This window comes from Mastigoproctus giganteus, chromosome 10 (genome assembly GCF_048544385.1).
Source record: "Mastigoproctus giganteus isolate SK-2022 chromosome 10, ASM4854438v1, whole genome shotgun sequence".
Taxonomy (NCBI): Eukaryota; Metazoa; Arthropoda; class Arachnida; order Uropygi; family Thelyphonidae; genus Mastigoproctus; species Mastigoproctus giganteus.
Genome location: NC_143584.1, coordinates 44,718,057 through 44,744,807, shown reverse-complemented (window position 1 = coordinate 44,744,807; position 26,751 = coordinate 44,718,057). Strand labels below are relative to the sequence as shown.

Here is a 26,751-nt window from a genome sequence, read left to right as displayed (position 1 = left end):
TTTTGCCAGTTTATCGGCCGCCTCATTTCCTTCTATACCCACATGCGCAGGCATCCACTGTAGTGTGCAGCTCTTTTCCAATTGATGAACTGTCTAACTGCAAAGGTGACCACCCTGAATATTCCAAAACTTGTGAAAAATGGAAAACAGAAAAAAAATAGTAAAATACAAGGTTGAGAATAAAGTCAGCTACCAGAAAACAAAAAAACAACTTACACCTCCTACTATAAACAAAAATTTAACCTACGCCAATGTAGTAAAAAATTATAAAACAGTCTCCACTCAACCAGTTGCCACAGTTCCCACTAATAAATCAATTTCTGATTGGGCTAGAACTGCCCTCTCTGAGAAACAACCAAGTGTACGTAAACAACAACCCAAAGTCTCAGACCAGGCAAATAATACTCCTCTGACAATACCAGCGGCATTTCCTCCTCCAATGAGTACTACTACATCTGATATTACAAACTCAAATGAAATGAAAAATACCCAGAACACAACCATGGATACAAATGGCACATCTATACAGGAAGATCCGATTTTAGAAATTCATGCTGAAGAAGAAGAAATGGACACTGGTCGGACAGTTTTTTTTCCAAAAAAGTTAAACCAAAATTAGAACGTCATAAGCCAGTCGCCTTAAAAAAGCAGTCAGATACAGCTCCATCGATTAAGCACAAATAATGTCTTGTATTTTACAATGGAACTGCAGAGGCTTTCGTTGCAACAAATATGATATCCATGATCTAATTAACCGATATTTTTCAGTTGCCTTTTGTCTTCAGGAACTTACCTAACATCGCAAATTTCTCCTTCGATAAACAATTATTGTTTTTATCGAAGAGATCGTAATACAGCAAATGCTGCCCATGATTGTGTAGCAATCCTAATAAATTCAAAGATCCCAACTAAGCATGTCCCACTTCAAACTGATATAGAAGCTGTTGCTGTTCGTATAACTCCTCATATTGCAATAACAATAGTCTCAATCTACTTACAGCCAAACCATACTTACCGCTTAAAAGAACTTGAAGACCTCTTCATACAGATACTTCCACCTCTCTGTATATTAGGGGACTTTAATGGGCACATCCTTTATGGGGTGCTACTAAATTAGATAGACGGTCGACTCATTGAAAGCTTTTTAGAGTCACTAAACCTTGCCATACTGAATACTGGTGCGCACACTCACATTCAGCTCCCAACTGGACATACTTCAGCAATAGATCTCTCCATTTGTTCTCCAGTGCTGGTCCCGACCATGGAGTGGTATGTTAAAAATGACCCTATGGGCAGTGATCACTTCCCAGTCGTATGCAAAGTATTGATAGCCCTGCAGAAAATGGAAATTTTGCAGAGCAAACTGGGCAGAATATCAGACATCAATCTCTTTCGATGAGAAAAAAATCCGTCTCCAGCTTATTGATGATGTAACAAATTACATCACGTCGCATCTCCTAAATGTGGCCAAAGATACGATACCATTATCAAATCCCCCGGGCCGAAAACATAATTATTGGTGGAATAAGGAATGCACAAAAGCAAAAAATAAAGCTTTGAATTTGTTGCAGCAATATCCAATCACAGCCAATCTGAAAAATTATAAGAAATTAAGGGCAAAAGCACGTTTCATACAAAGGCAAACCAAAAAATAATCCTGGACCCGTTTTGCATCAACAATACAGAAACACTGACAGCAAAATAATTTGGAAAAAAATTAGACAACTTTCTGGTAAGTTTCCAACCATACCTTCTCCAGTCCTCTCCTGGAACGGGCGAGATCTATCAACTCACTTGGATATAGCGATTGCTTTGGGAAATGCCTTTGCTGAAATATCAGCAGCATCAGCTTATTCTACATCTTTCCAGTGAATTAAAAACAATAGAGAACAGTTCTATTAACTTTCACACTGCCCTCATTCTACCGTATAACAAACCTCTACAATATTCTGAAACTTTTTGCGTGCCATTAAAACAGCTCATATTAGTGCAGTTGGACGAAACTTCCAGCTGAAGACCGGTGAACATTGAAGCCATGACAGAAGGAGAAACGCACAAATATCTGGGAATTATGCGGGCCTACCAGTTAAAACACAAGGAGATCGAGGCCTTGACTGAGAAGCCTGCAAAAATCAAAGCTGAATGGTGGAACCATGATTACAGCTATAAACACTTTCGCAGTCCCAGTATTAACGTACTCCTTCGGGATCGTATATTAGACCAACACTGAACTGGAGATTATGAAATCGACCAGGATAATGAACAAGAAGTGTCAACACTACCTGAAGTCGGCCATCGAGAAACTGACCATAGTCAGTAAAGGAGGAGGGTAGCGACTGACGGAACTCATTGAACAAGACAATAAGGCGATTAAGAACCTGCGTGATTACTTCCGAGAAAACATAGCACCAATCTACCAAGCCATAAGAAAGAAAACTAGACCTAAAAAAACTTGTCTTGTCATTTATCTGTAGTGCGTATGTGTGTATATACATTAAAGTACATTTCTATGTAAGAATTGTTTTCAGTGATATATAATTGTATAGTAATGTGTCATCCAGTTATTTATCTAAGGTTTCAAAATTCATGAACGTAAACGAAAGGAGTTCCAAAACCTATTTTGCATCTCAAGTTTTCCTTAATTTATTCAAATTACACACTTGAACGTCAGACGGAAGTTAGTTACAACTATGAACTGCCCATTGACTGAAGGAAAATTTCTGCTCATCATCCTGCAGCCATCCTCACTCAGTTTAAATTTCTATCCCCTTGCGTTGCTGAGCTAGAGTGATCTACACTTAGTTTACTTAATTCATTCAGAGACCTTAAACACACCACCACCAGATCTCCTTGCAGGGTCCTAGTCTCAAAAAGCTGCACGTTGCAGAACTGAAGTCTTTCTAAAAATACGCTTTCCTTCTTCTTCTCCGCACTAATCTCGTTTATTTTGATTTAATTTGGAAATTATTGCTCTTCTGCATCTGTTCCAACAGATCCACATTCTTTCTGAAACGAGGCTTCCAAACCTGTATGCAGTACTCAAAATGTGACACAAAGATTCTCTTGTTCAGTGGCCGTGATTCCAGCAGCCCGTCTGCTGCCTGTACTGCTCAAATTATTTCATGTCTGACTGCAAAATTACCGCTAGGATTTTTCCTCTACTACCTTGAGCCCGGAACCACGCGGTTGAATGTAAATCTGGGTTACTTCTGCCCACATGTAGTACCATACATTCGTCAATGACAAACTCCAACTGTCACTTCTCAGCCCATGTTCCTAAAATTTCCATATCCTTTTGCGGTATCATACTTCCCTGGTGGCCTCCGTAGAACAGTGGTCAAAAAATAAACTATTTATTAGGGTAACCCGAAAATTTATTACCTCTACACATGTGCATTGTGTCTGTAAATTTCCTGTGCTCTCTGGTCGATTTGTCTGCTTTTTTGGACGAAAAAACCTCAGTTTCTGGGTTTTTCCCAGAAACAGGTTTTTTTCGAAACTGAGACCGAGTAACTCATCCACGGAGTGAAAAAAGCCCATTAAAGTTCCTTTCGTCATAACGGGATTCGAACCCGGGCCTTTTCCACCCGGTGTGAGGAAGATGGTGACGATACCACTGTATCCTCTTTGCGCTTGCTAGCCGCACAAACACACACACGCTAAACAGGAAAAAATTAAGCTTAGCATTTGTTTCGCAAATTACCCACAACTAGTAACTTCATCATCACCATCAGCCATTTTCAGTCCACTGCAGGATGAAAGCCTCTCCAGAAACTTTCCAGTTCCTTCTGTTTTGAGCACTGGCCATCCATTTACTACCCACAAACTCATCAATTTCATCTATCCATCTCCGCCTTTGTCTTCCAGGTTTTCTTCTAGCTCCTCTTCGGTACTATTATCTTATTTTCTTAGTCATCATGTCTTCTGTCATCATGTCTTCGAGCTATGTGTCCTGCCCAAGACCATTTTAGTTCTTTAGTTTTGATAAGAATATCCTTTACTTTAGTTTGCTGCCTAATCCATGTGTTTCCCTTCTTATCTAACAGTCTGATTCCCAATATAATTCGTTCCATTCTTCGCTGTGTAGTTCTCAGCTTTTCTTCCATTCTTTTGGTGAGTGCCCAAGTTTCACTTCCATAAGTCATGGCGAGGAGTATACATTGGTTCGTTATTTTACGTTTCAGACAAACTGGGATATTGCTCTTCAGTATGTGACTATATTTCCTGAATGCTATCCATCCAAAATTTATTCTTCTCTTGACTTTCAGCCATTTATCATTATTACAGCTAATAACTTGTCCCAGATAAGTATATTACTCCACCTTTTCAATTACTGCTCCTTCAATCATTATGTCCCTTTCTGTGGCATACTTGTTCATCATTACTTTTGTTTTAGCCATATTCTTCTTTAGTCCAAAATCCTTACTAACTCATCATAACTGATTAAGATTTTCCTCTAATTCTTTGGAATCGTGGCTTATGACCACAATGTCATCTGCAAATCGTAAATATATTAGGTACTCTTCATTCACATTGACTCCTTTCTGCTGCCAGTCTAAACTTCTGAAAGCTTCCTCAAGGGCAGCAGTAAACAGCTTCGGAGATATTGTGTCTCCTTGTCGAACTCCTTTCTCGGTTTTAAATTTCCTACTGTCTTTATCTAGTCTAATAAAGGAGGTAGCATTCTCGTATATTTTTTTCAAAATCATAATATGTGGGGTATCTATGCCTTGTCTTTCCAGTTCCCGAAACATTGCCTTATGCTGTATAGAGTGAAATGCCTTTTCTTAATGCACAAATGCCAGACATAATGGTGTTTTATATTCATTTGCTTTCTCCATTAGCTGTGATATTACGTGAAGGTGATCCATAGTTGAGAATCCTGTCCTAAAGCGAGCTTGTTCTTTCGGTTGATTCTCATCAAGTATTCTTTCTAATCTGTTAGTAATGACCCTTTTGAACAACTTAAAGATATGGGATAACAAGCTAATTGGTCTATAATTTCCAATTTCAGATTTATCTTCTTTCTTATGCAGCAAAACTATGATTGCATTATTCCACTGCTTAGGCGTCACACCTTTGCTAATGCATTTTGTGAAAAATCTTGCCAGTTTTTGTGTTATGTCTCTTCCTCCCAATTTTAACAACTCTACAGTAACTTAATCTTCCCCCGGGGCTTTCTGATTCTTCATTTTCTTCAAAGCATGTTCTACTTCATCAGGAAGAATATCGGGTATGTCGTATGTGTTGGTAATTTGCAATCCATCTTCCCCACTGCTGGCATCATTCCCTCGCTCCTTGTATAATTCTCTATAGTAGTCTTCTGCTATTTGAATTATGCCTTCTCTGCTGTTTATAAGTACACAATCGCTATTCTTAAATTTCAGTATCATTTGTCTTTCTGTATTACTGCTCATGGCTGCTGATTTAAATCCTTTGTTTTCCCTTAATGCTTGTTATACTTTTCTTGTGTTAAATCTTCTTATGTCCTCTCTGAGTCTCTTTCTAATGGCTTTGCATAACTCAGTATACTCAATTTTTTCCTTTTCAGTGTTTATCTTGCTCTTCATTTTTCGCCTTCGGTTCATCGTATCAAGTGTTTCTTTACTAATTTTTTCTTCTTTGGATTTCTTTTTCTCGATAGGTTTCTTGGGCTTTATCACTTTCAGAAAGTTGTAATATTCCTCGTCGATATCTTGGTCCTGAGCAGTCTGCAGAAGCTCAAACTTGCCTTAAGTTCCAGTACGTATGGTTTTTTCTCCTCTTCTGTTACCTCAAAGACCTCTGTATTATTTACTCGAGTCAGTTTTTTCCTTTACTTGATACATCTATATCAAGTGTACATCTTACCATTTTGTGATCACTTCCAACATTTTCCTTATTCAGGACGGTAACATCATTCACAATATATCTTCTGTTAGTGAGGATGAAGTCGATTTCATTAGTGTTAATCCATTTGGACTCTTCCATTTCCACTTTCTGTTCACCCTTTTCTTGAAAAAATGTGTTCATTACCGACAGTCCTTGAGATTCTGCAAATTCCACAAGTCTTTCGCCTCTTTCATTTCTTTCACCAATTCCAAAATTTCCTATAGTTCCCCTTTCTGCGCTGTTTTGTCTTTTTCCAACCTTACCATTTAAGTCCCCCATAATAATATTGTGTGGTGGGTTTTCTGTTCATCTAGAAGACTCTTAATTTCAGTGTACATTTCTTCAACCTCTTCATCATCATGGCTCGATGTTGGTGCATAAATCATTATAACCTTTAGTTTGTACCTCTTAGAAATATTGAGTATTAGTCTTGACACCCTTGGTGATGTACTCTTGAATTCCAAAATGTTGTTTTTTAAATCTTTATGGACCAGAAAGCCAACTCCATCTTCACTCCTTTCACTGTTTCCATTGGTGTACAGTAGATTTCCACTTGATAAACTTATAAGTGATTCATTTCTTCTTCTTGCTTCAGCCAAACCGATGATATTCCAATTCACATTTTCTAATTCCTTTTCCAGCTCTAATATCCTGTCTTCACCGATGAGTGATCCTACGTTGTAACAGGCCAAGTTCAGTTTCCGTGCATTGCAGCCTGGTCGTACCCAGAGATTCTTAGCATCCTCTGCTTCCACTCTGATCCTCTCGCTGCCGTAAGAGGGGGAGTGAAAGCCACTGGGGACTGAGGGCCATTTGTTTTGTCATGCTGTCATATGCTGGAGGGTTTGGTCTTTTCCTCTTCACACTGACCAAGCGTCTTGAAGAGAACCACTCTACACGTTCGTTGCCATTTAAGCGATGTAACAGGGCTTACCATCGAGAAGGTGTGCATGAGTGGATTTTAAGGAGGCAGGCTAACCGGACTTCTCCTAAATCTTCTGTAATAGAAAGATATTGGATCCATCAGTGTTTTAGACTGAGTGTCTGATACCTGTTCCCCTCTAAGCCCCACTAGTAACTTAATGAACTTTAAAAGGCTGAAAGCCGAGTTCTGCTAAATAAGACGAAAAGCAAAGAAAGGTGCGTGGATTAGTTTTTCCTCAAGTATAAACAAGGACACGGATTATAGACTTATCTGGAAGGAGATACAAACACTTAATGGCAGATATGTTCAGTCCCCAGCTTCAATACTAAACTGGGAAGGGACGGAGTTGTCCTCTCCTGGAGAAATAGCAAATGCCTTAGCCGAATCATTTGCCAGTATATCAGCAGTGTCCAACTGCAGTCCAATCTTTTAGCAAATCAAAGAATCTCCAGAACAGCAAAAGATCAATTTTTCTACGCGATAATTTTGTACCCGTACAACCAGCCGTTCACATTAAAACATACGGTAGTGCTGCTGCTCCAGATGGGATCTACTACGTCATGCTAAGCCAACTAAACAACAGAGAAAAAAGAACATTGTTAAATTATTACAACCGAATATTCTTAGAAAATACTTACCCAATCTCCTGGCGTCACTCAATTGTTCTAGCCTTCCCGAAGCCAGGAAAGTATCTCACTTCTCCGCATAACTACAGGCTGATTTCACTGACCAGCTGTTTAGGCAAAGTCCTGGAAAAAATGGTTCACAGACAGCTAACGTGGGTTCCTGGAAACTAACAACTTTCTAAATATTAATCAGTACGGGTTTCGAAAGAATCGGTCCAAGTTAGATGTGATGATAAAAGCGGAAGCAAACATCCGTAATGCCTTCATAAGGGGACAACATCTAGTCATAATTAATTTTGACATCGAGAAAGCTTTCGACCACCTGGAGATATGGTGTACTTCAAGATCTTCAATCTTTCTGCTTGAGAGGTCAGTTACCTCAATTTATATAAAAATTTCCTACGCCACAGAACTTTTCACGTCAGGTACATGAAAAACTTATCCAAATCGTTTGAACAAGCGGAGGGTGTCCCTCAGGTTTCCATTCTCGATCCAACATTTTTTGCAATAAGAATTGCGAACAAGACATGGGATATATATCAAATATACAATAGAATCGTACATGTTTGCTGACGACCTCATTGTCTCTTGTCAATCCCAAACTATGAACACTATTGAAAGGCAACTTCAAGTTTACATAGCTAAAATAGAATAATGGGTGTTACAGAATGGTATTTCCCCAGCAGAAAAGAAATCCACTGCAATTCATTTCTGTAAAAAGTTCAAACTACATCCAGAAATATATTTAAAAACAGCCTAATTCCTGTTAACAACAATTTCCGTCTATTGGGATTATACTGGTAATACTTAGGCAATAAATTTATTGCTGCTCATATAGTTTATCTTCGGACAACTTGCCTTAAAAACTGAATATCCTAAGAGCTATCTCTGCTATGGCCTGGGGTGCTGAAAGAAGCTCTCTCCCACTCCTGTAAGAGCTTTAATAAGATCACGCTTGGATTATGGATCACTGATCTACGACTACGCAAGGAAAAGTTCTCTGTTACATCTGAACACCAACCAGCACCTGAACCCTTTGGATAGCTGTGGGAGCTTTCAGAACATCTCCGGTCCACAGCCTGTATATTGAAGCAAATTAATCCCCTCTCTCTCTCTCTCTCTCTCTCTCTATATATATATATATATATATATATATATATATACATATATATATATATAAAGGAGAAAATACTTATTGTATAACTATTCAACGAAAATAAAGAGTATTGCATCCCATCCCTGCTGGCAGTATCTGTTTGACCCCCAATATGCCGTACAATACCACAATAAACGTGATGGAAACTGCCCCGCAGGGCTTCGATTGCAAGAGATCATGCTCAGTTGGTACATAACTATTAGAATATTATCCTTGCTACTACTGAATTTCCCTGGACTCAATTCTCACCTCTTTGCGGTAATTTCTTTATAAGATGGGAGAAATCTTCGTTAACAAACACCAGCTTTCAGCAGCTACATAAAGAACATTCCTTGGAAAACTCAGATAAAGTACATATCTATACTGATGGCTCCAAAACAGATTCAGCTGTAGGTGTTCCAGCAGTTTCTTCCATCTTCTCAGTAGCTGTGTCTCTTCCTACGAAATGCATCTATTCCGTAGAATTGTTCGCAATAAAACTAGCTCTAGATAACAACAACCACCACCATATCAAGCAATCTCTGATATATAACGATTCTTTAAGTGCAATCACTGCCATTCAATCTACCTTTTCCACCTCTCATCCCATTCTTAGAGGTACAATCCGAATTATATCGCCAACCAGAAGGTTACCTTTTGCTGGATCCCTGGCACTGAGATCCAGCAAAACATACTGGCACTGGATCTTCCTCTCAACTGAAAATGTCCTACACTGACTATAAATCCATGATTAAAACAACATGTAGGAAAGAATGGTCCCAACTCTGGAAAACTCAAACCAATAATAAACTGCTGCAGATGAAAAAAAATAATAATAAAAAAGAGCCGCAGGGAAGCAGACGAGAAGAAGTGATTCTAATAAGACTCCGCATCGATCATTCCCTTCCAACTCGTCTATTTTTGCTTATGGGAGAGAATCCTCCTCAGTGTTTCTTTTGCCAGTCGCAGTTCACAATAAAGCATATTTTTATTGAATGTCCCCAACATTCAACTATCCGAAAATCCAGCTTTAGTTCACTGATCAACTTGCAGGAACCCTTGATTTTAGCACACATTCTAGGAAATGATGCAAATTTGGAAGAATTGTTTAACTATTTGAAAGTCATTAATTTGAATAATAGTCTCCAATAACATGTGAAATTAGCGATAAGAAAATCACGAACAAACACAATATGGCCCAAGAGGCCTCTGTGGCAAAAAAATTCCAACAACAACATCCCATGTATTTGCTTGTTCCGTGACGACCCACAGCAGGGCGTGAAATCCCCGACACCTTGCTGTTCATATCTATCGTTTAACACAAGCAAAGAAATAAGAACTAAGAAATTCTTAGTTTCTTTTTTTTGCAGTTTTAGCCATGGACATCTCATAGTCTGCCTTAGCTAGCCCACCCCTTTCATGACCTGATTGCAGGTTAGTTTGAACTTTCTGTTTGATTCCATATCCCCCTGCTCATTTATCATCATCCCACACATTTTCCATCTCTGTAACTAGTCTCATCAGTTCATCTGACATCCATTTAGGCCTAAGCTTTGAACAATATTTCTTAGTTGGTATAAAAAACTTTGTAGTTTTCCTAGTTACTTCTCTGAATTCCTTCCATTTAGCATTGCAGTTGGTAACATCACCAATTGATCCTACTGAAAGAAATTCAATACCTGCCTGAGACTACTGTAGTCTTGTTTACAAAAGCAAACTCCTTTCCCCTTACAATCGACAGTAGTTATGTTTTTAAGTACTGTGTATATCATATGAATATATTTTAGCCGCAGCAGCTCTTCGCTGTGGCTCAATCAACCAAATCGATATGTGTAGAAATTCTTCGTGTGCTAATAGTAGCACTACTTTCTACAGACTGAAGAATGTGTTCTATTTCATCCACATTTTGTTCATTTGCACGTTCAGAAGAAATATGAGCGCTGGGAACTGTGCCATTCTCACGCAGTTTGGTGTAAACACTCTTGAATTCGGTATTCTGCAGTTAGGAAATCGACGGTATTCTCTATAAGCATCAGTAGCACTTTCACCACAAAAACCGTAGACATATACCATATTGGCATAATCAGCATGTGTGGAGATGTGCGGGATTCTCACAACACTTCTAACACCAACAGCATCAGGTTATAACTGCTTCTTGGCCACATCGGATTCAGGGAGCTGTGCGCACCCCTTTCAAACAGCTGTATCTCCATATCCATTGAGAATTGGACGCATGTTTATATGAACTTTTTTACTCAGAATAATCGATACTATAACTATCCAAAATATTTACTGTTCCTTTTGAATCACCTGTATAATATATCTGTAAATTCCCTGTTCTGTGTTATTTTGGGGGGGGGGGGAGGACGGTGTTTACACCGACTGTGATACCCCCGAGGATATTTCATCAGTGGATCACCACTAGTTTGTTTGTTATTTGGTTTTTAGGAGCATTAGCACCTAAGGCCATATTGCTCCGGGGATATGCGGTGGTCATTCCCTGACCTTTCCGCATCCTCCGTATTTGGTGGTCACGGGCTCGAACCCCGGTCTAATCAAGAAGCGTGTGCTACGCACTGCTGCTGCTCCTGCCCACCTGGCTACGGATGCGCTGATCCACTAGTGATGTATAGTCTTATGTTACTCGTCTTTGGGCATTTTTAATGGTGAAATTCTGATTGAATTCAGTGAAAATCAAGCAGTTGCGCTTGACATTTTCAAAGCTTATGATAATTTTTGGTATAAATATATTTGAATATGTTTGGTATAAATATATTTGAATGTGTTTGGTATAATTTCCACCTAACTTTTGCATTTGGGTAGCCAATTTTCTCCCTGACCTATTGCTGTTATCGATGGAAGACTTTACTGTCTAAATTGGCATCTTCAAGTTGGAAATCCTATTGATAGTTTTTCGTGATGATAGCACACTTTGTTCCAGCTTCCAGTTTGAAAAACTTGCCTTGCGGGACTAACTTCGATTTCTTGAATGTTCACCACCAATTTCTTAAATTCCGATCAACATGTTAGTCTCCAATAGGGCAAAGAAATTTTGGGGACATGGCAAAAATATTTGGATAGTTCTCCAAAAACCTATATTCAGCTCTTTGACTATTCAGAATAAGGCAGTCAAGTGAATCCATGACATATCTCTTAAAGAAAACCCTCCCCTCTGTCTCACAGACGTTCTGTGTCTGCAACATGCGTTTTTATATAGATTTCAAAGGCCCTGTTCTTCTAAATCGGCATCTATAATTCCACTGCTCACTTCAAAGAAGGACAACACATCCTGTCGACATCCTTTAACTGTCTAACTCTAAACTTTCAGAACTAATTTTTAATTCTTCCTTATTTATCTCATCTACTTCTGTATTTTTCTGAAACAGCCGTTCGTCACATGTTTTTCCTGAAAATTACAATCTACAGAATTCAAGTCTGATCTTAACAAGTATCTTCTGTGTTTTTTCCAACCTTTAATCCATGGTACTATGTACCATTATAACTATTGACGGCCTCCATAGCTGAGTGGTCAGGTGGCTGAGTGCAGTAGCACATGTTCTTTCAGTAGACCTGGGTTCAAGCCTGTGACTGCTAAATACGGTTGATCTGCCAACCTGCACTGGACCAACTTGGCAGAGAATGGTCCATTTCCTTCAACATTAATTGTTGAGGAGGCTTCCATCCTACAGTGAGTTGATAATGGCTGCAGTTTACTTTACTAGGTACCATTAGTTATAATAGCTTTCGTGTTTGGAGTTTTCATTGAAAAAAAACTTTGGCCGATACATTCAGTTTGAGGACCGCTAGCTTAGAGCACCCGCATATCCAGATCCACACTTTTAAGTGGGTAGGTGGAGTTTTCTGCTAGTCGTCGATTGTTTAAGTTAATTGATGTGTGTATAGGTCCTAATTAGCAGGGAAATGGGCAAAATCACTACTATTATATGACAACTCAGTTACCTATGACTACTCAATAAATGTATTTTTTAAGACTGTATTTCGTCTCCCACTAAAATACAGAAATAAAATACATGTCTTTGCGACCCTGGGTGCCAAGCATATTTCGAGGCCAAGAAATATTCTTGTGATATATAGAGCGCTCTTGTAAAGTGATTGAAGTTATTTCCTTTTAAGTTTCTACATTTCTATCAACAGCCTTTCTTTAAAACTAGTTCTATACTTGAAAGCCACAAGTTAGAACACAGAAAGGAAACACACCTTTCTTTCTCCTATATTTCTAGTTCTACTATTCAACTAACACTTCAACCACTTGGCCTCCGAGCGGCACTGCTCCTGCCTCCCCGTGGCGGGGCCGGTAATCTTGGGGAAAAGTTATCCTCCAGGCTAAAAGGAGTAACGATGGATAAAAACGACTATCCAGCTCTATCTCAAACTCAAGGCTAGATAAACCTAGTGATGATGAATTAAGCCAACCAAAAAGGCTCCGAAGAGAAGTGCAGTGCAATGAGATGCCAAACTTTCTGGTGATACACTCTCTCTCTCCAAACGGCCTGTCGGAAAATTATCACCATTCGTCATCCAAAGATTTTTGGAATCCATTGCTGGAACACCAAAAATGGTTAAACGACTGCAATTCGGAGACCTATTAATTGAAACAGCCAACTCCAAACATTTCGAGTGGCTGCTCAAAACAACGACATTCGGTGGCCTGCCAGTATCTATTAATCCACACAACACCTTAAATTCCTCGAAAGGCGTTATAACCGAATGGGATCTACTTACAATATCTGAAGAGCAATTAGTACAAGAACTGAGTAATCAAAAAGTAATCAGCGCCAAACGCATAATGACTAAAAAAGATGGAAATCTCGTCCCAAATAGATCAATCATTTTAACTTTCGGTACCCCGGATTTGCCATCCTCAGTAAAAGCTGGCTATTTAAACTGCCGAATTCGGGCTTATATCTCTAATCCCATCCGTTGTTTTAAATGCCAAAAATATGGACATTCTCAACAGGCATGCAGAGGAGAAGCTATTTGTCCTATTTGTGGTTCCAAGGAACGTACACAAGCAGACTGTTCAGTATCAAGTCCCATTTGCCCCAACTGCAAAGAAAGTCACCCAGCATTTTCAAAATCTTTTGAAATGTGGAAAACAGGGAAGAAAATTCAAAAATATAAAATTGAACACAAAACCACATACCCTGAGGCACGCAGACAGGTTATGTTGACCATGCCCAGTCGTCCATATGCATCTCACACTCGAAGCTTTAATTCAACAGTAGTACAAACAGAGGTATCAATACCGCCCAGCACATCTATAGCTAATTTGGTTAAAACTACATTATCTAACTCAGGAAAAGACACACATCAAACTCCTCAAACAAAAAAGAGTCAGATGAATCAATCTCAACTAAACATAAACTTAAAACCAGTGAATCGACCAACACTCCAATCAGCATCCCAACTGATACTCGAACAGTCCCGCATGACAAAGAAAAATTAAAAACTACTAAAGACAACAAGAAACCTGAATCATCCACCAATAGTATGGAAGTAGATGTACACTCAGATTATGAAGAACCCATACTAGAACTTCATGCAAATGACACTATGGATACTGGACGCTCCAGTTTCCTAAAAAAAGACAGAAAAAAAGTGCTCCTCAAACAAAAAAGAGTCAGATGAATCATTCTCAACTAAACTCAAATGAACCACAGTATCTTACAATAGAATTGCAGAGGTTTTCCTTGCAACACTGACGATATTCAATACCTAATTAACCGATATTCTCTAGTTGCCTTCTGTCTAGAGGAAACTTACCTGACCTCACAAATTTTTCCTTCGATAAAGACCTATTGCCTTTATCGAAGAGATCGAAATACAGCTAATGCTGCCCATGGTGGTGTAGCAATCCTAGTAAACTCGAAGATCCCGATTAAACATATCCCACTCCAAACTGAAGTAGAAGTTGTTGCTGTTCGTATAACTGTCCATAGTGCAATAACACTTGTCTCAATCTACCTACCACCAAACTGCACTTACGCTTTAAAAGACTTTGAAGACCTCTTTATACAGATACCTCCATCTCTCTGTATATTAGCGGACTTTAACGGGCATCACCCCTTATGGGGCTCTCCTAAATTAGATAGACGGGCTGGCCTAATTAAAAGCTTTTTAGAGGCACAAATCTCACTGTACTCAATACTGGTGCACCGATACACGTACAGCTCCCAACAGGACACACCTCAGCAATAGATCTCTCAATTTGTTCACCAGTACTAGTCCCAACCATAGAGTGGTATGTAATAAACAATCCCATGGGCAGTGACCACTCTCCAATAGTGAGCAACTTTCTGAAAGCAAAGACTCCTTTAACTCAACCCTGCAGAAAGTGGAAATTTGTCCTAGCAGACAGGGCAAAATTTCATTAATCAATTGACCTTGATGAGGACAAAATTCGGCTCCTGCATATTGATAATGTGACAGATTACAACACGTCGCATCTTCTAAATGTGGCTAAAGACACAATACCACTATCAAATCTCCCGGGCCGAAAGCATTATAATTACTGGTGGAATGTCAAATGCACCACAGGAAAGAGAGGGAAAAATAAAGCCTGGAAATTGTTTCGGCAATGTCCGAGCACAGTCAATCTCATTAATTATAAGAAATTAAGGGCAAAAACACGCTTCATACAAAAACAAGTAAAGAAAGAAAGAATCATGCACCCGTTTTGCATCCAATTTTCACAGAAATACTGATCCTAAAATAATATGGAAAAAAATTAGACAGCTGTCTGGTAAGTTTCCTACCACACCTTCTCCAATCCTCTCCTGGAATGGGAAAGATCTCTCTAATCCTGTAGATATAGTTAATGCTTTAGGCAATACTTTTGCAGCAATCTCAGCTTATACTACCTCATTCCTACGAATTAAAAACACTAAAAAAAAGCATGCTATTAATTTTCAAACTGCCCGTCTTCTCCCATATAACAAACCTCTGCAATATTCTGAACTTTTACATGTCATTAAAACCACCCGCAATAGTGCTGCTGGGCCAGATGGGATTTATTATGTCATGCTACAACATCTTGATGACAAAGTTTTGCGCCGCCTCCTGGTCTTTTACATTCGCATATTTTTAGAAAATGTTTTTCCAGATTCTTGGCATCACTCTACAATTTTGGCATTCCTGAAGCCTGGAAAAGATCCATCCAACCCCGATAACTATAGACCCATATCTCTCTCAAGCTGCCTCAGCAAAATTCTTGAGAAAATTATCCTCAGAAGACGCGTCTGGGTCATTGATTCGGAACAGCTAATGAGCCATAGTCAATATGGCTTTCGTCAAAACAAGTCATGCTTCGATCTTATAGTCAAGGCTGAATTTGCCATCCGTAATGCTTTTGTCAAACATGAACATCTAGTAATGGTTTCAGTAGACATAGAGAAGGCTTTTGATACCACCTGGCGGTATGGTATACTTAGTGATCTTTACCTTCTTGGACTACGAGGCAACCTTCCTATATTTATTCAGAACTTCTTACATACTAGATCATTTCAAGTTCAATACCAACATGCCCTTTCCACAACTTTCATCCAGGAAGAAGGTGTTCCACAGGGATCAGTACTGAGTGGCACTCTTTTTGCTCTGAGAATAGATTCTATCACTCAGCAGCTTCCAAATACAGTTGAGACTTACCTTTATGCAGATGACCTTTCCATCTCCTGTCATTCTCAAAACATGAGATCTATTGAAAGACAGCCTCAGATATCACTCAATAAAATTCAACAATGGGCGTAATTGAACGGCTATCGGTTCTCGCAGAAGAAAACAGTTGCCGTTCATTTTTGTAGACAATGTAAATTTCATCCAGATCCTGAACTTCAAATTTCTAACGTCTCCGTCCCGGTCACCAGCAACGTCCGATTTCTAGGATTAACCCTTGACAATAAGTTAAATTTCCTAGATCATATTAAAAATGTATGGACTTCCTGTCTAAAAAAGTTAAACATACTAATAGCTTTATATGCCCAAACGTGGGGTGCAGATCGTACCTTCCTTCTTATGTTATACAGGGCATTAATCAGATCCTATATCAATTATAAAACTGTTGTGCATCCATCTATGATTCTGCTAGAAAGAATGCATTACACTGGCTTGATCCCATTCAACACAGTGCTTTGAGAATTGCAATTGGTGCGTTCAGAACATCACCAGCACAAAGTCTCTACATTGATGCTCACGAGCCCTCACTAATTTTACGCAGGAAAACACTGTTTCTGAAATATGCTGTCAAGATACAAAGTTGTGCCTCTCATCCTGTTCAGTCATGTCTTTTCAACCCATTGTTAGAAAACATATACAGAAATAAATCTAGCATAGTAAAACCAGCTGGTCTTGGCCTTCTTGAACTGGTGCAGGTTTGGAATATTTCCATTCGTTCCGTACAGCAGGTAGCAATTTATACGCAACCACCATGGGCTCCTGCTCCTCCACTTCCAACCTGTGACACTTACCTCTGTCAATGGAGAAAGAATACTTGGCAAGCATCAAATGTCAACCAAAATCACGTAGTTCACACTCAAAGATATACTGATTTCTCCCCGATTTATACAGATGGCTCTAAATCTAATTCAAATGTTGGAGCAGCTGCAGTGTTTCCGAATACAATTGTATCAGTTTCCCTTCCATCAGAATTTAGTATATTTTCTGCTGAATTATATGCAATCAAACTAGCTTTAGAAAATCTCTATTCTGACTGTTCCTTAAAATCTGTTATTTACACTGCTCAATCATGTCGTTATATTATTCCTCAGATAAAGTTCTCCCTTTTCTAGATGAAATCAGAAGCTTATTACTGCAAATTAAAGAATGCAACCGGTCACTTTTTGCTGGATTCCAGCACATTCCGGTATTTTAGGCAATGAACTGGCCGATAAAGCTGCAAAACATCCAACTACCTTAGATTTAACCAATATCCCTGTTCCAGCATCAGACTATCAACAAATCATTCATGCTGCTTGCCTATCACAATGGACAGCACTCTGGCACTCTCAGACTAATCATAAACTCTTTCAGTTTAAACAAGATCCAAAAATTTGGCGCTCCAGTGTCCTACATCAAGGCGAGAAGAAATAGTCCTTTCAAGGGCGAGGGGGCTCACATCTGGTGAGTATGGGCTTGGCAAACCCAGGGTCCTGAGCTGGATATCATCATCCTTCTCTTTCTTGGTGATTCCTTTCTACTTCTCTCTCTCTCTCTCTCTCTCTCTCTCTCTCTCTCAGGGTAACTCGGGAATTTTTTTTTTTTTTTTGGCTGGTGCAGCATAAGCCTCAGGCTTCCTTGTACCATGTGGCTAATAATAATAATAATAATAATAGGTCATACTCATCTGACACATCTTTGCACAAGAGACGATCCATCGCAGTGTACACATTGCTCTAACAATTTGACTGTTAGATATACTCACATTGGCTGTCCCAACTATAGACAACACAGAACTTCATCCTTGATCACACTGGTTAATCTTCATAAACCAATAACTCTTGAAAATCTCATTGGTGATAAGGCAAATATTTCTGATTTTTTTGAATTCCCCAGGCAAACTGGGCTTTTTAATTATTTCAGATTTTCTTCTGATTTATGGAAAACTCATCTTTTAATATAATAAGTGAATAGGCACATTATTGCTTTAGCAGCTTATGTGCCATTAAGCATCCATAACAATAAAGATGTCTTTGCTATGTGGCGGATATCTACTTTCAAATGGCCAACGACTCATTGTACACATTTTTGTTAAAAGATTTCAAGTGAAGGCTTAAAAAAAACCTGCTAAGTTATTTCTTTTCTGTTATTTCGACAATCGATTTAATAGAAGTGACTTTTAAATTTTAACTTAATTTTTTTAATCCTTAGTAAAATTTGTTAAAATTAATTTCCTTTTGTATCTCAATGTAACACCTCTTTCATAGCTAACAATGTAATAATGAAAGAAGGTAAAAGTTTTTTGGATCAACTTTAATTCGTATGCTTTCGGATTTGTGACTTAAGATAAGTTGAGTATTTTTTATTTTTCCTCTTTTTCTAAGGAAGCAGGGTTGCTATTACTACTGCTTGCTTAGAAGAGTGTCAGTGCACGTTTTAGGAGTTTGTGAATGTACACGTGCGGGACGAACACCAAAGCGGGTCATTTTTGAACGACTCTGCGAACGAGAGTGCAGTGACGGCATAGATGTTTTAACATTGCGTTTCTCAGAAATGGCGAGAGCTTTGGTGTAAGGTTACTGTTGGAAGTTTAGAAACTGTTTTGCATTAATATTCTTCTGTTCTTCAGAAGAAATTATGCCATTTGAAGCATGCCGTATCATCGTAGATGACACCTATATGTAAGTACGATTATTAATTGTTATGTCATATGATCTTTGTATATTTAAAATCTTAGCAGTGGAATGCGGCTGTGGTTGTAGTCTGCTACTGTATAGACAAGCGGTATACTTTGCGTGATTAGTGGCATCCCACTGTCAGTTTAATTTAGAAAGTTTTATCGTATTCCGCAGTTATAAATCGAATTATAGCATTTAGCTGACTACTAGATTTCGTTACTCGATCGCAGTTACTTCTTTCTCTAGATATAAGGAAATTTAAAAATAAGTGTATAACTAGAAATGTGAACATGCCAAAATGAAAATTTATTTCTTTTCAGATTTAAATAAATGTGATTAGTAGGAACAAGGAAGGGAAAATTCTCTGAAAAAAAATACAAAGAAAGTTGTTTTTTTGTATTTCGTAATTAGCCATGAACACAATGAGAACTGAAATGGTAACAAAAATGGCTTGCACATTATGATTTGAAAATATTACATATAATAGGACGTGCTTTACAGATTCAGCTTTTTATATAAAAAATTAGCTTTAACGGTTTTAACAAAAAATTAGCTTTAACACGCAGAATTTATAAATAATGGCTTTATTTAACAAATGTTGATAAACTGGTAGTGTTTCCCTCTATAATCGCGACATCTGGTGTGCATTTCCATATTGGTACTCGATTGATGTTTCCAGTACAACCTGACCAAGCGTTCAAACATTGGACAACCCAAAAGTGGTCACTACATTGTGAAAGTAGTTTTTGCACTATGTGAAAAATTTTGCTTGAATATTGCTTTATCGTCTGCTATTATAACATTTAGTAGCAGACACTGTAAAACTGTAATTCAAGAATTCAAAATAAGATTCATGAACAAAACAGTTAGATCCGCTATTAATAATAATATATACTATTAAAATAATAGTATATATAATAAATATAGTAGTTTTGATTTCGTTCTTTATTTCAGAATTAGGAGCCTGCCCATTTTTGCTTGGATGTAATTTTTTCATCTTTTATGAATTATATTAGGTATTTTATTTTTTTAATTTATATATTGGCACTGATATACATTTAATAATGTATGATTTTAGCTAGCATATATGTGATGCTCCTGTTAATGTCAGTCTTATCCCTATGTTGCTACATGCATCTTTGTTTTCATTCTTCTAGTGCACTGCCGAAAACTTCAGAGCAGTTCAGCTTTGAAAGGCAATGGTATCATTGTCATATTTCTGAAAAATTTGAATTGCATTCATCCACACCTGGTAATAAAATTTTGGCTTATGTAACTTGAGAACCTTTAATTTTTGCTTCCAAACAAGCATGGTTGTCAATATTAATCAAAAATTAATTCCAAATTAATTTTGCATGAATGAGTAATTCTTATTCCCAAAACACTGGTAGCTAGAGATGTAATTCAGCATTTCTGTTGTGATAAAATTCTGTCATAATGTGTTTTGCCTTCTATTGGAGATCAATCCTTTGCAGCCAGGAGATTACAGGTATCTTCCTTCTCAGATTTTGTTAGTGAAAATTAACGAAATCTGAAAAGGAAGATGTCAGTACTCCAGTGGGTGTTTTTACTTGTCATTAGCATTTTATGTCTTTTTTAACCACCTTTATAAATAGGCTATTGTTATTATGCTTCTTTCACTGCTTCAATTCCCTCTGGCTTTTTTTTTTATTATTTGGATGATGCAGAATACTTTGGGATAATTAATACTACTCTACTTGTATATATTCACACAACCTTTCCAAAGAGTGACTGATTTCTCTTCAACAATTTGCACATTTGAAATATTCATTCACAGATTTTCACAAATAACTATTCAGTGACAGATGTTTGTTTGCTTATAACTTTACTAAATTATAATTTTTTTGTGATAATTTAGTAAATAGAATAATTTTATGGTCCTTGAGGTTGTGACAGACATTCTCTCAGATAGGCCAGACAAACTGTATTTGCTACCTGGGAGTCTAAAACGCTGATGGAACTGATATTTGGGTGACACTCAAGTCAAGTGGACCCAATTTCGGTGAAGTCTGGACGGTCTATGGCAGCCAAATCCTCTGCTTGCACCTTCACGATGGTGGAACTGTTAGTAATCCTGGGTGTAACCTCCATGCACAAGTACATGGTGGGTGACCACTCAGGTGTGAACCAACGTATGCAGGGGTTGAGGTGTGGCGCCCACACCACATGGAGGAATGCCATCCCTCTATGTTACCAGGCAGTACTAGGTGGTAGATGACTCTAATCAACCGGTGCAATACCACCACTTTGCTTATTGGAGGCTTGAAGTGGTGGAACCCATGTTCAGTCTCTACAGCTAAGTTCCGGTCAACCCTTCCCTATCTCTTCCATCATGCAGAATGATTGATGACTTTTGATGAACATCGTGGCGAGATCCAATATTCCTTACATTTCGAGAGTACAGCTCTAAAACGGCGTTCGCAGACCAGCCGCTAGTTAGTACACTGGACCGAACCTATTGGTAACTCTCTAGGAGGCTTCTGGATCAGCTAGTGTATAATCTTGCTACCTCTACTCTGCCAGATAGTGACTGGACAGAGTCCGAGTAGTGTGTATGCGGGGAGCATTGTCGAGGCCATGTTATATCAAGGATCTGGGTATATTCTTGTCATGTGTATGCCATATCCAAAAATTTCATTACTTCATACAGCATGTCCCACCCACTTTTTCTTATTGAATACACCATGAATTGTCAAACTAATAGAGCAAGCTTATCTGCGAAAAGGTCTAAACCTCCCAAGCACTTCCTAATTCATTTCACAAATATATGCGGTCTCAATTCTAATCTCAGCGATGTCCATTTCCACTTGCAGTCTGCCAAACCCCATGCACTTTTTCTGACAGAATCTCAGTTATCGGTTGATTCAACTACCGCTCATCTCAGATGCCCAAATTATTCGCTGTATGTGCCTCAAAGGTGGTACTTGTGCATATGTCCGTTCCGATATTCCCTGTCAGAGACTTGGCAATTTGGAATCTTCTCTGGCTTAAAATCTCTCTACCTCATTGTGTCAAATTCATCTGTTGTCTCTACTGTTCTCCCAACTCCACTAATCACTTGGAGCTTTTGACTTCCTCTCTTTGCAACTTGACTTTCTCCAGTCCAACTTTCCTAACAGTGAGGTAATTTTCCTTGGTGATTTTAATGTTCATAACTCTAGCTGGCTTCCATTTTCTAGTCACACCGACCCAGCTGGTTGAGATGCTGAGGCTTTTGCAATTACTAATGACCTTGCACAGATTGTTCATTTACCTACAAGAATACTGGATAATCCTAATCATACAGCCAAAATGCTTGATCTTTTTCTCACAAACAACCCTTCTAAGTACACGGTTGAAGTGAGAGGTACTTTAGGCACTTCAGATCACAATTTGGTGATTGTCTCTTGTCCAATGGAGCCTTTATCTCATGGCTATTCCCAACCTCATGTTGTTTGGCATTATAAGAATGCAAAATGGGATGATTTGCGAGATTTCTTTCCCTTGGTCGGATTACTGTTTCAAAACTTCTGATGTCAACTTTTGCTCAGATCGTGTCAGTGAAATTGTTCTTGCAGGAATGGAATATTTTATCCCACACTCTACTTTAAAATCTCGTCCTTTATCTAAACCTTGGTTTTCCAATAAATGTGCTAAGGTTATTCAAGAGAAGAATGTTGCATATCGTAATTGGCTTGTTTCTAATTCTTCAATTTCATTTTCTGCCTACACCAAAACTCAAAACAATTGTAAAGCAGTTATTGATCAGTCCAAACTAGAGTGAACAGGCTAAGAGTAGAAAACTTGCTTCTTGCCCCAATGGAACCGAGCATTCTGGTCTCTTGACAAAGCTATTGGCCGCAACTTTTGCCCATCTGCTCCCACCTCTGTCTAAACCAGATGGTTCTGTTGTCACTTCAAACAAGGATAAAACTGACCTGCTAGTATCCCATTTTTCTTCCAACTTGCGTATTAATGATCTTGGTAAAAGACCTCCCACCATTCCCAACACGCACCATTCAATGCCTTCTGTGGTCTTCCATCAAAAGGATGTCAGAATGATTTTGACGAAACTTGATGCTAAGAAAGCTCCAGGTCCCAATGGTATTTCTCCATCTGTTCTCAAAACTTGTGCTTCTGAACTTACTCCTATTCTTTGCCACCTTTTTTCACTTTCCTATTCCAAAGGTGTTTTTCCTTCTGCTTGGAAATTTGCTCATATATCCAGCCAGTTCCTAAAAAGGGTGACAAATCCCTCCCATCCAATTATCGTCCCATTACAATTACTTCTACTCTTTCTAAAGTAATGGAGAAATCAATGAACTGCCAACTCTTAAACTACCTAGAAACCTTCCATCTGATCAACGATCGCCAGAATGGATTCCGTCAGTGTCGATCCACTTGTGATATTCTGGCTTATGTTACCCATTTATGGACTAATTTAATGGAAAAGTTTGGTGAAACACAAGTAGTTGCTCTTGGCATCCCAAAGGCTTTCGATTATGTTTGTTAAGGTCTTCTAAATATGCTTCTATCTTATGGGTTGCCAACTGTTTTTTGTAATTCGTTATCCAGTTTTCTCTCTGATCGCTCACTGAGGGTGATGGTAGATGGCTCTCTGTCTTCTAACTTCTCCATTAATGCGGGTGTCCACCCCCCCCCCCCCCAAGGTTCAGTTCTTTCCCACACTTTTTTCCTCTTGTATATTAATGATCTTCTTCCATTGACTGGAAATCCTATCCATAGTTTTGCCGATGATAGCACATTGCATTCTACTTTTCATTTTGAGAAACCTTGCCCTGCTCAAATAGCTTCAACTTCTCGAAAATCTTCTACCAATTCCTTAAATGCCGATCTTCAGGTAATTCTCCAGTGGGGCAAAGACAACTTAGTAGATTTCAACCCTTCTAAAACTCAGTCTTGTCTTTTATGTCTCGCAAAAATGATTCTTCTGTCCTATGCTTATCTTTAGTGACACTCCGATTTCTAAGCAAAATGATATATATCTTTACCCTGACTTCTAATCTCTTGTTGGCACAAGCACATTAAAAATATTGCTTCGTCTGCATCTAAAAAACTTGGTTTTTTCTTTCACTCTTGTCGTTACTTTTCTTCCCAACAGCTGCTCACTGTATAAATCGCAAATCTGCCCTGCCATGGAATATTCTTCCCACATATGGGGTGGTGCCTCCAAAACCTCTCTCAGGTTTCTCGATTCCATTCAGAAGAGGGTAGTTAGGTTAATTAATGATTTATCTCTAACAGAGTCTCTCCACTCGCTGTCTCATAGACATAATGATTCTGCTGCATGCTTCTACAGATACTTCCTTGGGCACTGTTCTTCTGAATTGGCTTCTGTAATTCCCGCTCTCTTTTCAAAACAGTCCGAACACGTGTTGTGCTGCCAACATCCTTTTACTGTCCATCTTCAAACTCACAGAACCAACTTTTCATCTTCCTTGTTTATTCATTCAACTGCTGTTTTCTGGAACAACCTACCTTCATACGTATTTCCTGAAAATTACAGTCTTCAGAAGTTCAAGTTCAGTGTCAACAAATATCTTCTTTTGTCTTCTCAACCTCCATCCCAAGCACGGTACTTAAAATTTAAGTATTATAGGTTCCAATACCTCCTGTGTTTGTTGTTTACATTAAAAAAAAAAAAAAAAAATTTTTAAGCAGATTTGTTTATTCTGATGTTTATCTAAATACAGTCAATTCCAGTTATTTGGGACACATCGGGACTACTGTATTTTTGCCCGATTAAGTGGCTGCCCCAATTTTCCGAAGTTTCAAGTAAATAGTTAAAAATACAATGAACCACTGTTTTACAATTGGTTCACTGTACAATCAAATCACGTTACGATGGACTCACCATAATAAAGTACCATTTACTATACGATGTGTAGTAAGCACCGGTCATATTGATCACATTTGTGAATTGAATTTTAATTCTATTAAACAGCGATTCTAATTAGCGAAAATAGGAGGAGTATTATTCAAAGCTATAAAAGTAAAGATATGTTAAGCACAAATTCACCCTTTATTACCTTACCAATTAAAAACTGAAATTATACGTGATAATGGAATAATTGTTGTTGTTATTTGGTTTTTAGGAGCATTAGCAACTAAGGCCATATTGCTCCGGGGATATGCGGTGGTCATTCCCTGACCTTTCCGCATCCTCCGTATTTGGTGGTCACAGGCTTGAACCCTGGTCTAATCAAGAAGCGTGTGCAATGCACTGCTGCTCCTGGCTACAGAGGCGCCTCGGAATAATTAATATGTACTGTAATATGTACATACTAACTAGTTGACATTTCTGTTTCCTGACATTTGTGGGTGGGAGTTAAAATTTAAAACAATAAAAAGATAAGCAATCAATAACAAAGAACACTGCACACACAAATTGCAAGTAACACGATACGCGCAAGTGAGAACGGAGTAACAAGTTATGAAACTTTAAAAATAGGAATAAAGAGAAGACTCTAAAAATTATTTTTTTTATACGATTGAAGATTCCATGTTAGGGTACACACATTTCACATAATAATAATCCACAGAATTCTAGCTGTCGGTATTATCGCAAATTCAATAAGATCGAGTTTACTCTCCATTTTTTGATAAATTGCACTAACAGAAAAGTCCAATAAACAGGTGACTGCTAATTGTTTTATAGTTGTGACCTCTAGAAATGCAGCCGAACCATGTGGTACGGTCGCAGACAATCATACGGTAATCTCCAGTGCTACAATCTCCTGCCCCGATTAAACGGCATGTTGTCCCAATTAAGCGAAGTAAACTCTGGCTATTTTCTTGATTGGGTTCTGTTTTTTAAGATTTGCCATGATTGACTGGTGGCCCAAATAACCAGAATCCACTGTATTTAGGAATCTAAAAAAAAAAAAAGTAAACTTTGTTATAGCTAGTTGGAATATTGTGCCTCAGGAACCAGAATTGGTAAATGCTTCCAGAGCAGCACATTTACTAATTATGATGCTCAAGGCTTTAGATATGACAGGATAGGGCTTACTACCTGGAAGTCTAAAAACTGATGGAACTGATATTTGGATTCCACATGTGAGTCAGTGGGAGAAATCCTGAATCAGTCAGCTAGTGACTAAAGTAAGTTTGTGTAGATATCCACAGGGCATTGTTGAATACAATAAAATAACACTAATAATACAGTACTATAAGATAATATAATACTAACACTAGGTGGCAGATGATGCTCATCAACTGGTGCAATACCACCACTTTGCTTATTGGAAGCTTGAAGTGATGAATCCCATGTTTAGTCTCTAGAGCAAAGTTTCTGGCATCCTCCCCAACCCATGTACGGTACTACTACTAATAATAATACTAATATAAAATAACACTAATAATACGATACAATACATATAATATAATACTAATATGTATTAATACTTAACACTAGGTGTTAGATGACTCTAATCAACCGGTGCAATACCACCACTTTGCTTATTGGAGACGAAATAGTGAAACCCATGTTTAGTCACCAGAGCAAGATTTCTGGCATCCCCCTCTCCCCATCTCCTTCAAAAACAATTTTTTGAAGGAGATGGGGAGAGGCTGCTCTATTCCTCATTTGGAGCAACATATGAGGCTCCCCTATCTTTCACCCAGGGGATGTACCTGGTAGGAGTCTGTTTTCCCCAAGGCAAATACAGATAACCCTCATATAACGCAGTAGTTAGGTTCCTATAAATTCTTGTGTAGTGTGAAACTGTGTTGTACGGATCTAAGAACCAATACAAAAAGGGGGGGGGGGGTTACACTCCAAAAGCTAACAAAAATACATCATTTTTTTATAATTATCGGAAA

The 26,751-nt window shown here is 38.4% G+C and overlaps 1 protein-coding gene across 2 annotated transcripts in view; it reads left to right on the top strand.

The window, feature by feature from the left end:
* LOC150079006 (cytokine receptor-like) overlaps positions 1-26,751 on the top strand; it is a 453,754-nt gene that overhangs the window by 77,772 nt on the left and 349,231 nt on the right. The window contains exon 1 of one of the 2 annotated variants that reach the window (XM_090383340.1): positions 18,790-18,909. The exons of the other annotated variant lie outside the window; for it this stretch is intronic. The gene's annotated coding sequence lies outside the window, so the exon portion shown is untranslated. Of the gene's footprint in view, positions 1-18,789; positions 18,910-26,751 lie in introns of those variants that run through there. 2 annotated transcript variants of the gene reach the window in all.